The sequence below is a fragment of the Chinchilla lanigera genome, unplaced genomic scaffold (genome assembly GCF_000276665.1).
Source record: "Chinchilla lanigera isolate Chin_1 unplaced genomic scaffold, ChiLan1.0 scaffold00012, whole genome shotgun sequence".
Lineage (NCBI taxonomy): Eukaryota > Metazoa > Chordata > Mammalia > Rodentia > Chinchillidae > Chinchilla > Chinchilla lanigera.
In genome coordinates, this window is record NW_004955413.1 from 30,185,511 (window position 1) to 30,197,525 (window position 12,015).

Sequence of the window (12,015 nt, forward strand, 5' to 3'; positions counted from 1 at the left end):
CGCAGCCGCCTGGGGCCGTGCGCGCCTCGCCGAGCGCTGCGGCGGCCAATGTGTCCGCACTTGTCGGGCTCCCCAGGTGACTCGGGCCCGGCAAGCGAGCCGCGAGCAGCGAGCGCGCCCCAGGTAGGAGGATCCGCCTCCCGCCCGCCTCCTCGCTCGCTGCGCGCTCTCTCGCTCCCCGCGCTCCCCTCCCTTTTCTCCTCTCTCCCCCGTGGCACAGACGCATCTACCCCGGCCCCCTCCCCGCCGGCTCCCTCCTGACCGCTTTCCCGGGCGGGGGCGGGGGAAGGCGCGGCCAGGAGACACCTGCGCCCGGGCGCCCGCGGGGGTGGGGGCGGGGCGGGGGGCGGGCGAGGACCTGTGCAGGTCCTGGTGGCCCCGGGGCTTTCGTTTCTAGTAGGGGACGGATATACCGTCCACGCTGTCTCCTAGCCGAGTGCACGTCCCCTCGTTCCAGAAATTATCCACCTGGGGTCCGCAGGCCACACCCTCAGCGCCCCCCAGCGCTGCCTCCCGCAGACCTGGGGGGACACAAACACACGCACACACGCGCACACACGCCCAGGCACCCAGCCTTGCAGCCAGGGGCGCTAAATTAGAGACTTCGAAGATGGACAGACCAGCCCGGCCACAGATAGGGCGATGGCACGGGTGACCTCCTTGCCAAGCACCATGAAGGAGGGCAGGGATGCTGGGGAGGCCTCCCAGCCTCGGGCGCAGGCTCCCGGCTCCCGAGTTTCTGCCCCTGCCTCGCCCACCCCAGTGGTCTGCCTCATCCCGCACCATTCATCTTGGTGCCCAGGCCGAGCGACACAGAGCAGAGTTGGCATGGCCTCGGTGCCCGCATCCCGGGTCGTTGTGGCACGATTCGGTCCCACAGGTGGTCACCAGGAACCCGCGGACCCTGCTGCACCAAATCCACCTGTCCTCAGATGGGAGGGCGTGGCCGGCCTGATCGGTCTTGGCCGGGGGTCCCTCTGGCGCCGCGTCCCCGCTGGACGCCTGGGGGGCTGGGGGCGCGCTCGGGTGCGGATGTAAGCAGAGAGCACTTTGTTCCGGGATCGGCAGGGACAGAGCGCTGTGGCAGTGAGCAGGTGCGCGGGACCGGACCGTGACTCCACCTTCCAGCCACCGAGAGGGGCTCCAGTTCGAAAGCGACCACCAGCCCCGCGGGCGCGGCGGCCCCCGCCTCAGCCCCTGTTAATCTCTCAAACCCGCGCGTTTGCCACGAGCCGGGGCCGGTGGGGGCTTCAAGTAGGAAAGGGACGTTGGAGATCCGGCCAGCGAAACGGAGGTACTTTAAGCGATGAAATGGCAGTAGCAGCCCCACCCCGTACCCCCTCGCTCCGGAGCCCCGGAAGCCGCCCCATTCCACCGGGAGCTGATCCGGCCGCAGTTCGGGTGGCGGGCGCGGCGGGCTGTAGCGCACCAGCTGGGCGGGCGGATGCTGCCACCCCGCGGCGACACCGCGCGACGGCCGCACGTGGGCAGCCGGCAGGGAGGTCGCGGACGGCAGGCCACGCGGACCCCACTCGGGTGGTGGTACCCCACCACCCTGGCGCCGAGTCGGAGCCACAGCGCGCCCCACCACCTCGGGCTGAGCGTGGGTCCGCAGGGCTGGGGTGGCCTGGCCTCCGCGCCTCCCCTACACCGGCCGCACTGGCCCAGCCAGCCTGAGGCCGCTCATCTCCAGGGCGGGACGCTGCGTTCCTCCGCGGACTGCGCGGCGTGCCTCAGTTTCCCCGGGCGAGCGCGGCGTAGGTCTGCGCGGGAGAACTCGCGGGCCCGCGGCGTGGCGTAGTGCTGCCCCCTGCCGGCCGCGGGAGGAAGGGCACCGAAGGAAGGATGGGCGGAGCCAGGAGCGATCAATCCCGGGCGTCTGGTTTCTTGTCGCCTCCTGGACTGAGTCCCCACTGCGTCCCCAGCTTGATCCCAGATGGGATGTGTGGAGGTGTCGGAGATCTGCGACCCAGGCAGGTCCCCCACGCACAGGTGACACTGCATGTTTAACAGGATGATGGCCAGGGTAGGGCTCCAACCGCGAGGCTGGAGTGGGCATTCAGCAGGAAGGGGGCGCGGTGCTCCGTCCGCTCTGGATCCAATACCCGCGGTTCGTCTTGGGAGTGAGGACGCCCTGGGGTCCTCAGCGACTCAGATTACCTATGGGCTCGTAGGGCTCAGCAAATTCCTATGCATGTGACCTTGGCTAAGCTTACAAGTTCGCCAGCCTGGGAATAAGAGTCATAGTGGGAGGCCGAGGCAGGAAGACGGCAAGTTGAAACCCAGCCTAGGCAATTTAGCAACTTAGGAAAACTCGGTCTCAAAATAAAAAGGAGGGGCTGGGGACAAAGCTCCGTGTTAAGACGCTGTGTTCAATTCCTAGCACTGCAGAAGGAAAAGAAAGAGAAAATAATAACCATAACCATAGCACCTGCCCCACAGGGGACATTCTGTGAGTTCACCCCAAAATGATTACAGTGCCTGGCACACAGGGCATGGTCACTGCCCAGACCACATCCTGATGCCTGGCAGGACTGAGCGTGTGGCCGGGCAGCACAGGCAAGTCCGACCTCACTGGGGCTGGGCCTCCCTCTCAGGGGCACTGCCTGGGGGGTCCTTGGGCAGGACAGAGCCCTCAACCTTAGGTGTGGGTGGAGGCCCAGTAGGCGCTGGAGCCGGCCTCACTCCTGCAGGCTGCCAGCTCCCTGGAGCTGCTGCCTCCTCTGAGGAACAGGGGCGGAAGTCCATCTCTATGACTGGTGGCACCAGCACATTCTGCCTTCTCTGCATCTAGAAGTCTTCTGGTGGGAGGAGGAGGCTCTAGAGCCTGGCGGGGAGGAGCAAGGCCCCTCTGGGGAGAAACAAGACTACTCTGTGCGAGTGGGGTGGAGGGAGAGCCGTGGGTGCTCACCCGAGGGTCCTGCATTTGACCTCGAGGACCATGGGAGCCATGACGGTCCCACACAACAGAGCACCAGGCTCAGCTTTCCCATTTGGACAGCCCATGTGTCCATGGGCTGTCCTTCACAGTGTCCTCCAGGCCCTAGCCCCAAGGCACATGTCACATCTGACTCATCTCCTTGTCCCCAGGGTCCAGAGCAGAGCCAAGGAAGGGCCTGGTGAGAGTGAAGATGGGTGGGTGGGTGGATAGATGGATGGATGGATGGATGAGGGAATGGATGGATGGATGAAGGGATGGATGGATGTGGGGATGGATGGATGGATGGATGGATGGATGGGAGAATGAGGGGATGGATGGATGAGGGGATGGATGGATGGATGGATGGATGGATAGATGGATGGATGGATGGATGGATGGATAGATGGATGGATGGATGGATGGATGGATAGATGGATGGATGGATGGATGGATGGATGGATGGATGGATGGATGGGAGAATGAGGGGATGGATGGATGAGGGGATGGATGGATGGATGTGTGAGTGGATGGGTGGATGGATGTGGGGATGGATGGATGGATAGATGGATGAGAGGATGGATGGATGAGGGGATGGATGGATGGATGGATGGGGGATGAGGGGATGGATGGATGGATGGATGAGGGGATGGATGGATGGATGGATGGGAGGATGAGGGGATGGATGGGTGAGTGGATGGATGGATGTGGGATGGATGGATGGATGGATGGGTGGATGTGGGGGTGGGTGGATGGATGATGGATGGGTGAACTTGCTGTGGGAGGCACAGCATGCCATCCTTCTCCTCTGTGGGCCTGTGTAGTCTGCCAAGTATAGGTGGGACATTCCAGTTTTAATCACTGAAAGTTATACCTCTCAGGGTCCCCCCAGGGCTGGACAAAAAGGATAATCAGTCACTCTAGATCTAGGAGAGAAGAATCCAGAGTTTTCCTGGCAGGAGGCTCCGGGACTGGCCCCACCGGGCTGTGTGCTGTGTGGGAACAGGAACGTACGGCTGGCCTTCCCGCTGCACTGAGTGGGCAGGCACTTCGTGACCCGCGACACCGCAAAGCAGGGCGGCTTTTATCCCCACGCTTGACTCGCTGGCCTTCCACTGGATAAGCACAGTTAAGCACTGATGTCCCAGCCCGTGCTGGGCTTGGAAGGGCACCGTGTCCATGGCCCCTCCGTGTCCCACAGTGTCCATGGTGTGCTGGAGGGGGAAGGAAGGATGCAGCACAGAGGAGGAGCTCCGTGCAACCAAACCCTTCCCGGTGCCGTGCCCCCCACCCCGTGTGCCGGGCGATGCCCAGGATGGAGTGCTGTCCCCTTGGAGCTGCACGCCCTTTCCCAGGCTCAGATCTGAGACGTGCCCCCCTCCTCTTTCCCGTCACTCCCTGTCCCTGTGGGAACTGCTGGGCCTGGCCCTCTCCAGCCTGACCGCTCTCCTCTCCCTCCTGCACTGCTACCTCTGCTCAGAAAAACTGCCCCCTTGCTTTCTGGACCCACCGCAGCAGGGGTCCCAGGTCCTCTTGTCGCCAGGAAATGGCCTGGTAGCCGAGCTTGCCCAGGTCAGGCATAGCGGGGCTCATGCTTGCAGGAAGAAAATCCAAAGAGCAACTTCCCTGTAAGCTCAAGACAGCATTTGAAGGCCCCTAGTACACCTCACCAACACCACCAATGTCATCGGCATCACCGGTGCCACCAGCATCAGCCCATCTCCGCCATGCTGGGCTGCAAGGGAAGCTGGGAGCTGTGGCCTGGTGAGCTGTTGTCCAGGGCCAGCCAGCACGGGATGACCGGGAGAGGGACAGTTGATGCTGGAGGGCAGCTGGCAGCCCCGTCCTCCCTTAAACATGGCCCCCACGTGGCCCTCCTGCTGCCCTCCTATCCCCGTGCCTCCAGTGTCCCTGTCCGGAGGCAGCCTCACTCCTGGCTGGGTGCAGGTCACCCTGCACCAGGTGTCGCAGTTCCTTCTGACCAGGCAAACTCCCCGGCTTCCTCCTGTTCCCTGTCCTGAGTGCTCTCTAGTTCTTTTTCTTTGTTTTTTTTTTTTCTGGTACCAGGAATCGAACTCATGACCTTGCGCTTGCCAGGCAGGCGCTGTGCTGCTGAGATAAATCCCCCGCCCCTGTGCTCTCTATTTCTGACTGGCTCTGATTACCTAACAGCAAAGCTCAAAGATCTGTACCTAACAGATAAATGTGCACTTCTTTTTCATAAAAGAAAGGTCGGCAGAGTGGTAGGAGCTCTACACCAGTCCTCTGGACCCAGGCTCCTGTCAGCTCGTCGTGCTTGCCTTCTTCTGCTTGTGGCTCTTCACCTCCGAGTCCAAATTAGCTGCAAAGCTCTGCCATCACCTTTGCCTCCCAGGTTGCAGACTACAGGAAAGACCAAAGAAGGGCAGCCTCAGTCCATTTCTGGGCACTCTACGTGACCCTTCCTGGACTTCTTCGCCAGAAGCTGGTCGCATGGCTGTATCTAGCTTCAGTGCAGTCTGGGAAGTACCATGTTTTAACTGAGCAGCGTTATCCCCCACTAAAGTAGAGCTCAGCTCTCAAGGAGGACGGGCAGTGGATGTTGGGACCCATGATCAGCAATGTCTGATGTCTGCAACACACACAAACTTGGCCCAATGTCTCCATCCTGGGTCCACCCAGCCTTCGGGTAGCCAGCTGCTCTGGCTGCCCCCCATGGGGGCCACCAGCCCCAGCTGTCCCGAGGGGCAGAAGTCAAGGGGAAGGAATGAGGAGCAAGAAAGTGGACTCCCCCCACACACACCCAGCTGCCCCTGCTCACGAGCAGAGGGTCCACTAAGACCTGCTGTGGGCTGCTCTGGTCAAAGCCGTTGACGCAGGGCCCTGGGCTGGAGGTGGAGAGGCCAGGGCGCATCGTCCAGCCAGCCGCTTTAATTACATTCTCTGCCCTGTCGCTCTGTGGCTCCTCTGAACGTCATGCATTTTTCATGCCTCTTAAGCCAAGTATCCTCTTTAGAAATCAGCCCCCGGGCCCGTGCTTTCCCAGCCCCTCCGTGCGTGACTGGCCAGCGGGTGGGGACTGTCCCTGGGAAGCTGGATTAGCCATCTGGAGCAGAATTGCGCCTGCAGCATAATCCTATTTGCCAGGTCGATCTAAAAGTCGTAGGTGCCTGCTCTTTGTCGCTGGCACCAGAAGCCAAGCACCAGGCTGACCCTGGCTGCGTCATGGCTGAGACTAGGGTTCTTACCCCTCGCCCTGTACGGGACCAGTCCAGGCTGGGCTGGGCTGAAGCCCTGGCCTGTAGGTTGGCCCTCAGAGATGGGTGCCGGCAGCTGCTCCAGGGTCAGACCCTGGGCCTGGGGATCTAGCCACACTGCATGGGACCTGTACCCCATCAAGATGCACAGTTCCACTGTAGGCTTGTTGTCTTCCTGAGAACACACCCAGGGCACCAGCCCACATCCAGGATTACTGGGGGCTGGTCAGACCCCCAGACACCTGTGTGTGTGTGGGGGGGGGGGCTACAGCAGAGAATAAAGACAGACAAAAGACAATATCCAAGGTGCAAGGGGACCAGGAGGAACCTGCCTCTAGTGGACAGGCGCAGCAGTCTCCCCGGCTGACACACTTTTATTAGCAAGTGAGAAATGCAGGGAAAGGAGTACTGAACAACAGCTGCAGAAGTTGGGAACAAAGGACGAGGAACAAGTCCTTTTCCTGCCCAGATGCCTTGCATCCTTTACATTGTCCTCAGACGATGCAATCTCGCCTGAGGAGCGCTGCAGTTATGAGCTCTCTCCATGCAGCCTTCTGCGTCCTCTCTGTTCCTACAGCAAGTTCACACCAGGCTCCAGACCATGGGACCCCGGACACGTAGTCTGGCACCCAGCATAGTAACATAGTTTATACCACCGGCCTCCAGCAGTTACCCCTTTTTGTTTCCTTTTTTTTTTCCCCGGTACCAGGAATCGAACTCACGACCTCGCGCTTGCCAGGCAGGCGCTGTGCCGCTGAGATAAATCCCCAGCGCCACCCCTTTTTGTTTCTGTAATTGCAAGAGGTGACACAGCGTTAGTTGAGGCTGGACATTGTCTGGTTTGATGTCCCCTGAAGGAGACTGGGAACAGAGAGAGGACAGAAACATATTAACACAGTCAACCCAGCGCAGACTCCAAAATGGGCCTGGTGGCAGCAGACTCCCCCGCAGGTATGGAGATCTCCTCTCTCTGTGGCCGCACGTTCCGGGATGGCACGCACGCTGGCGTTCCGCGGCCTGCTACTACAAAGCACACCTTCGTCCCCCTGTTATTAGCTGCACTGGGCCCTACCGCTTTCCTGTTTGGATCTCTCTCCAGAGGAGCTGAGCCCTGGGCGAGCTCGTCCATTGTCCTTTTGCCAATGAAGCTCTGATGGAGGGTACTTACTTATTTACTTTCTCTGATGGGTTTAAAAATTTAAGGTAAAGGTCGCAAGATCTAATTGTGCCTGTGTTGTGTTTTTAAGGATAGGTTTGCAAGCTCCTCTATGGCTTGGTCCTGAGCGGTAGAGGGGATGCGCCTGAGATGTTTAATATGCCAAAGTTGAAGGAAAGAGGATAAGGCCTTGCTGATGCTCATCTGAGGCTCCATGATCAGTTTCTATGGTACGAGGAACTCCTCGGCAGCAAAGGCAGAAAAACAGTGCTGCTGAAGGAGTCCCACCTTTTCGCCCCACAGCAGGTGGTGTGAGTCAGGCAAGCGTAAGTGTCTCTAGGAGCCCCAACCTACTGTAACCACCCAAAAGATGGGATAGAGAGGGGTTGTGAGAAAACAATATTTTAGATCAATAATAACCAGCAGCCATTCCCAGGGGACGACTGCAGGGGACAGGAGGTCGGAATCCAAGGCCCCCATCAGCTGTAAGCAGGAGTTCACAGCCTAAACTCTTTGTAAGACTTGACATTGCTTGGGCTAGCACTGAGTTTTTGTAAGACTCAGCCCCCACATCTGGACAAGCTTCAGATAACTTCCAAGACTTTTTGTGGCCCAGGCCACCCCAAGGGCCTGTTTGCAACTGGTATTTGTATTCTCCAAAGCCAAGTAAAGCACGATCGTTTCTGCCACTTGTGAGGGAGGGGCCCGTCTGCAGGCGGCCTCCTGCCTCTAATCGAGCAAGGAAATGAGTACGAGGCTCTCATGACCCCTGTAAGATGCACAGAAAGGGCACCGGAGTCCTCTCCTCGGGAACTGTGACCCTGCCTGTGTCAGCATCGAATTTATCTGGTTGTGCGCTTCCCTGGGATAAGTCAGTCGTTGCACAAGATCTGCATAAGACCCCGTTCTCGCAGTGCATCCTCCGTGAACCCTGCTCTTCCTGCTGCCCCATTTCTATTCGCCTGCTCTGCGGCCAGCTCTTGTAGTTTCACATGACAGTGAAGGAATTGGCGCCGATAGACAGGAACGCGCGAGATGTCTAATGTCTTGCGGGACCGTACACAGGGCTCCCAACCTGGGCTCCAACAGTCCCAGTGTAAAGGGCCCCTGGATTCCATGTCCTTTACACTCTGCTTCAATTCTTTTAAAACCTTATACTCTAGCCCATGCTGCTCACCCATCACTTGTTGGGGATTATTGGGGTCCTCACAGTAATAGCAAAACAACAGGGTCCCGTGCGATCCCCAGCTACCATAGCCTGCCGAACGAGTTGTCGGCACTTACACAAGAAAGAGTGGCCTACACCAGCCTCTAAAGCCTGTGGCCCGAGAGAGTCTCACGTTCCCATTTCCCGTATGGAGGGGGAGCAGTAGCAGCTGTGGCAAGCGTAGCAACACGCGGAGGTTGTGATGACGACGTCACCCAGCTCCATGCTGGAAAGGTGTCCGGGGCAATCTGTTCTCCCCTGGCATGGGCCCTTCCCAGGTTTCTGCGCACTCTATCCCAGTTCTCCACGTCCGAAGCTCCCGCCTGTGGGAACCCTGGCTTATGCTCGGTAATATCTTGCAGCAGCTTTGACGGAGAGTAGGTACCACACCTGTCTGTGCTCCTCTACTGACAAATTCTGCCCCGTTACCCGGTTGGGAAGGTTTTCCTGCAGCTCTACCGCATTCACTTCTGTTCTGCTGACTCCAAAGTCGTCTGGGGGAGTTCCCCTACATCTGCATCTCTCCTTCTCACTCTGGTGGTCCTGCCCTCCAAGGCTCAGGTCCCTGTCTGGGTGCCCATTGCCAGGGGCTGATTAGACTCCCAGACACCTGTGGGGAGAATGGCGGAGAACGGAGACAAAGGACGATATTCAAGGTACAGGGGGACCAGGAGGAACCTGGCTCTAGTGGACCGGCACAGCAGTCTCCACAACTGACCCGCTCTTCTTATCAGGAAAGGGCTAGTGCAGTTTTCATGGAACAGCAACTGCAGCAAACGGGGAACAAAGGACTGAGGAACAAGTCCTTCTCCTACCTGATGCCGCGCATTCTTTAGATCGCCCTCCGCAGATGCTATCTTGCCTAGAAATGCTGCGGTTACCAGCTTCCTCTGCACGGTCAGAAAGCAGGCAGCCTTCCACATACCTCTCTGCTCCTAAGGCAAGGTCACACCAGCCTCAGGACCGTGGGACCTGTCACGTAGCCTGGTCCCCAACATACCAACATATTATTTCATATCCCCTGGTCCCCAACGCAGGCTGTCAGGACACGCTCTGTCCTAGCCTGGCCCCGAGAACACCTTCCTCTACGTCAGGCTGCAGGTGATGCCTTGGGCAAAGAGCTGCATTGGAACTCAGATCCTCTCGAAGGCACGTCCTCCAAAGGGGAGCCAATGTCCTTGTTGCTTCAGTGACGAAGGAAAGACACCATCTAAGCCCCCAGCAGTGCTCTGGGGCCCTGGAGCTGTTGCAGTTGACTCCTGGGGTCACAGACACAAAGTGGAGCTTAGGTACAGGCTCTGGAAATGGAGGCGGTGGGGTGCAGGCCTCTAGACGCTGCATTTCTTCGTTACTTTTCTCTTGTTGCTGGGACAGAATACCCGACCCAAAATGAGGGAAGGAAAGGTTTACTGAGCTCACAGTTTGTGGAGGTTTCAGCTGGCTCCAAGGCAGTGACACATGGCAGAGGGCAACAGTTCCTGGTGGCAGAAGGCAGCAAAAGCAGCAAGAGCAGAGAGGGAGGAGCGAGAAGCCACTTTCTGTCCCTTGCATTGTACACCGGCTACCTGCCCTGGGCGGGCACAGCACTCGCACCCGTAATTCCAGCACTAGACAATAAATCAGTCACAAACGCTAGATTCAGCCACCCCCATGGCTGCATGAGGCTTGGGGGGACATCTAGACACATCTGCACTTCGGCCGGCCCACCTGAGACCCAGGGCCCCCTTTCTCGCTTGCAGGGCACGAGGATGCCTTAGGGTGACCTGAACGTGCCAGATGCCTGGTCACCACATGGGCAGGGTGCTCCCGAGGTCTCTGGGGTGGGGACTGCTCACTCAGTGAACTGCTGGCAGCTGCACCCAAGGGCGGGGCGGGCGGCACAAGGTGAGGTCTCCAGTCTCCATCACCCTTCTCCCGGGGACAACGTGTCCCTGTAGAAGCCCGGGGCAGATCTTGCAGATGACAGAGGGACAAGAAAGTACAAGACGTCCATGCCTCGTACGTGAGCCCAGCTGGTGAAGTCCCTGAAAGTGAAGGCCTCTGCAGTGTGCTTACCGGCCAAGCCAGGAGGGAACCGCCCTGACCCCGTGGAGCTCTTAGGGGACACCGGGCAGGCCCTGGACGGGGTTCCGTCAATAGGGTCCTGAATCCTGCCCCCGTAGAACCCCGGCTGTCCTCTAACAGGGCATCACAGGCACTGAGTTCTTAAAACAAACGTGGTGTGCTCAAAACACATGAGTATTTGCATTTAAAAATATTCCTTATAGTAGAACACACATTGCCCTGATCTCCCTCACAGTCTTCCCCTTGCTTCTAACACGCTCACCCATCATCTTGGCCACTGTCTGCAGCAGTTCTGAAGTCCTCTGTCCTGAGGGTCTTTACAAGGTATGATCAAAAATATGGTGAGTGCTGCTGCTGAGCACCACCCAACGGACGGGCAGGCTCGCAACGCACGACAGTGAATCTCATCCGGCTTCTTCAACAGATCGCCCATCTGGTGGAGCAGACCCACTGGCAGAGGCCTCGGTGTGGCCAGGGAGGGGCCTTTGCGGGTGGAACTGTGTCTGACAGAGAAGTGGGTGCAGACCTGCCAAGGCACTGGGCTTCCTCAAGGCCCGAAGGGGGTGGCAGACCACTCAGAGGTGGGCGGCCGGGTGCAGCGTCCTCCCTCGGGGTCGGGGCTCCTTCAGCAGCACCAGCAGCCACATGGGAGGAAGCAACGGCTTGACCCTGGCTGAGGCCACGGAAATCACGCTCTGCCCTCAGAGGTCCCATGGGAATGACCAGAGCCGGGGTGTGGCAGTGCTGTGGGGACACAGAGCAGCCAGGTGTGTTGGGGATGGCTTCCCACAGAGGAGGGCTGCTGTGGCTGTGCCCCAGAAGGAGCCAGCAGAGTGCCCGCTGGACGAGCGGCCCAGCCGAGGTGCAGGGAATCTGCCGTGTGCCCAGCACACAGAGGCCACCGGCCTGCGGCTCCAACCAGTACGGGTGGGCGGCTGCTCATGGCCATCCCTGTGGGTGCCTGCCGGGGCCTCCCAGAGCACACTGCCTGTGTCACCTCTTCAGTCCCAGCTGCCCTGAGCTTAGACTGGCCCTGTGCCCTTCAGACTCTCCCTGGCATGGAGCCTCGAGCCCACCCAGCTGTTCCTCACCAAAGCCTCCTGCGACTTCCCTGCAGCCCCTGAAGAAGGCAGCTCCTCCTCCATGGAGCCCTCCTGGCTTACCCCAGCAGCACCAGATGCTCCTCCCTGTGCTGTCACATCCTCACTCTGCTCCCCATCTCAGCCTGGCCCCACTGCCCCTGGGGGAAGCCTCTGGAAACCCTGGGGCTGGTGGCCACCCACAATGCACCTCTCCTTACTCCTGGAACCAGAAGTGCATGTGACAAGTGTGGGAGAGACACAGCACAACCGTGTGGCCAGGGCCACTGTGGAGCACATCCCGCACCCCCAAGAGGGCTGCTTTGGCAAGCACTGGTGTCAGTGTGATGGTGGTG

The 12,015-nt window shown here is 59.3% G+C and overlaps 1 protein-coding gene across 2 annotated transcripts in view; it reads right to left on the bottom strand.

Annotated features, from left to right (window-relative positions):
- Wnt7b (wingless-type MMTV integration site family, member 7B) overlaps positions 1-183 on the bottom strand; it is a gene marked incomplete in the record, with an annotated part of 39,509 nt that extends 39,326 nt beyond the window's left edge. Inside the window, 1 exon segment of one of the 2 annotated variants that reach the window (XM_013511611.1) lies at positions 1-183. 2 annotated transcript variants of the gene reach the window in all.
- Between the last annotated feature and the right edge of the window lie 11,832 nt (positions 184-12,015).